At 38.5% G+C, this 2748-nt stretch overlaps 1 protein-coding gene across 2 annotated transcripts in view; it reads right to left on the bottom strand.

Moving 5' to 3' along the window:
* The window catches only part of pak1 (p21 protein (Cdc42/Rac)-activated kinase 1), a 55458-nt gene extending 53465 nt beyond the window's left edge, over positions 1-1993 (bottom strand). Inside the window, exon 1 of one of the 2 annotated variants that reach the window (XM_015051982.1) lies at positions 1778-1993. The gene's annotated coding sequence lies outside the window, so the exon portion shown is untranslated. The remainder of the gene's footprint in view (positions 1-1777) is intronic. The other variant, XM_015051985.1, reaches the window with a different exon arrangement.
* Positions 1994-2748: the final 755 nt, after the last annotated feature.

Genomic DNA, 2748 nt, shown 5'->3' with positions numbered 1-2748 from the left:
ATTTTGTTTTATTACCTTTGCATGTTTCTTGTGAAGAGCTCAGATAGGATGGTGTTTACGGCATTCGAACTGAAGCAGAGTTAACTTCAACCGAACTGAGACCAAGGTTTGTAGGATGACCAGAGTTCACTTTTTTGGTCGCCATCAGAGTTCATTTATGCATTCACACTTTCACAAACGAACCAGACTTTCTAGGCAAATGTACTACAGCTTGATTAAAGCGGATTCAACATGGCTGGTGTGAATGAACCGTTAGGCATCAGCAAATAGCATCATGAAGACCTAAGAAGACAATGTCATAGGCTTGGAAATACTCCTTGAGCTCTGGAAATCATCTGAAAAGGGAAAGATTATCAAGCAATTACAAAAATAAAACAACATGGATGTCCTTGAGAGAATCTGATATCAGGAGAACAATTGGTTGTCCATTGTACAAATCTGGAAGTCACTGGTGAAAGAAACCAATAAGCAGTCCCATTTGGACCCAGCAGGAAGATGGTCTACTTGTCAGATGAGGCCAAAACTGAGCTTTTTGTACAAGCAAAATTTGTACAAGCAAAACAATGTATGACAGAAAACTATCACCCTGGGCAAAACATCCTAGTGGTGGTGGCAACATGCTGTGGGAATAGTTTTCTTTAACAGGGATAGGGAAGCTGGTCAGCGTTGGAAAGATGGGTGGCGCTGAACACAGAGTAATCCTGGAGGAAAACCAGAGGCTGTAGAAGACCAACAACTGGTGCAGAGATTCACCTTAAAGCAGGACAATGACCCTAAAAATACAGTTAGAACCATAATGGAATAATTTAGAGTAAAGCTTATCAATGAATTAGATTGATCTAGTCAAAGTCCAAACCAACATTCAACTGAAAATCTATGGCAAGACTCAAAAAATGCTTTGCACAGAGAATCTCATCCATTCTGGCTAAGTTTGCAAGGAAGAAGAATGGACAAAAATGTCAGTTGTTGATAGAAATATGCCCCAATACACTTCTGCTGTCAATGCCAAAAATGACCAATTTTTAAAAAATATCAGATTAAAAAAAGTTTAAAGACTGCATTACTTTAATCCAAATTATGCACCACATTGTGTCTATCACATAAAATACACTGAAATTTGTGGTTTTAATATAGTAAAATAAAAAAAAGGAATACTCAAAGAGGTGTATATAATCTTGCAAGGTGGCCATCTGCTTTTTTTGTTTTTGTTAACTCACTATAATTTATGATACATTAAAAGTGATATATTTTGGAGTATTTTCTCATAAGAACTGTATGTAAAACACACATGCCTGCGTAATTAAATTGTCTCTTTTAAAAGATCCCATTTTTAAACCACATGTTCTACTACTGTCTGGAAAAACCAGGAGATAATAAATACGCATTGAAAAAGTGAAAAGTTCATTCATTCATTTGAACTCGGCCTGCCATGCCTCCAGTTCTCCAGTAAAACTCAGCCAAGTGGAGATCTGGGAGGTAACCCGGTAATATAAAGAAAAATAATCACACCACCCACGCCTCCGGCTGGTATAACCTCACCGTGACAGACTGAAAGTCCACACTAAGTGGATGTTCATGAACCAGCAGGGTACCAGGGATGCAGATAATGAACAAAAAGATGATGTTGTGCTCCCAGTGTAGTGTAGTAAGCAACAACCCCCCCTTATTATCAGGAAAATTAGCCCCTTAAATCACAGCGCACCACGCGCCCGTGGCAGGGAATCCGCACCAACGGCTAATCTAACGGTAAGGTATAAAGTAGAAAAAGATCACTCACCACTTGGTCTGTCAGCAAATATAAATCCCTGGATGATTTTTTTTGTAATTTTCCGTCACCGTGTCACACCGTCTCATGTATCCAACAAACTCTGTTCCCCCCCGTCTCTCTCTCCCTATTTGCCGATTCAGACCTGCTCTGCTCTGTCGCCCTCCTGGTTGCTCCTTTTTAACGATAAAACTTGCCGAGGCCAGGCTATTGTTAGCGAAGCCTGCTGCAAAGAAAGACCCGCCTACTCTGACGTGATTCCAAGAACGTTATTGGTCAATCAGGAGACACTCAAGCTTTTGATTGGCTAATGCAGATGTTCGTTCTAAACTCGGGGCGGGTCCAAGTTTGCCGGTAAAGATTCAGCGGTGTTACGTTCAAAGTCGATGACGAAATGTCCGAAACTTTAGCTCTACCACAGATTTAGAGTGGATGGCGTTGCGTTCAGGTGTAACTTTTGAATTGAACTGTGTAAAAAACAATTAACTGGTTCATAGAAGGTAAAATTCTTCTTTCTCTGCAGCTCATGAAGGAAACGTCTACTCTACTACAACGTATCTTTACAAAATGAAAATTAAGAAAAAATATTAAACTTCATTTATTTTAGCGCTCAACTTGAGTGAAAATATAACTTAACAATTACACAATTAATAAAACATACATTGATTATAATATTAATTGCATTAATTACAAGCCGAACGTCTTTTTTCACACCAATAAAACTCGATCTAAATAAAGTAATATTAAAATCAGTTAGTACTTTGACCATAGACAACATAATAGTCCATGACTGACGCGAATGATGCAGATTAAAGATTGGGGAGGCAGTGACATCTGGCGGTAAGAGAGGAGGAGTGCACATCAAGGTAATTAAACTGCTAAACAATGTATTATTTCCCTATTAAGTAACAATATAACTGCAGGCACAAATAGTTATTTAACATAGAGGCTGTCAAAGAAAAAAAAAACATGAAAAAAAGAAA

The sequence above is a fragment of the Poecilia latipinna genome, unplaced genomic scaffold, assembly GCF_001443285.1.
Source record: "Poecilia latipinna isolate Pla-1442-1.1 unplaced genomic scaffold, P_latipinna-1.0 Scaffold1078, whole genome shotgun sequence".
NCBI lineage: Eukaryota > Metazoa > Chordata > Actinopteri > Cyprinodontiformes > Poeciliidae > Poecilia > Poecilia latipinna.
The sequence above is the reverse complement of the archived record's forward strand: the minus strand, read 5'-3'. Positions and strand labels throughout refer to the sequence as shown.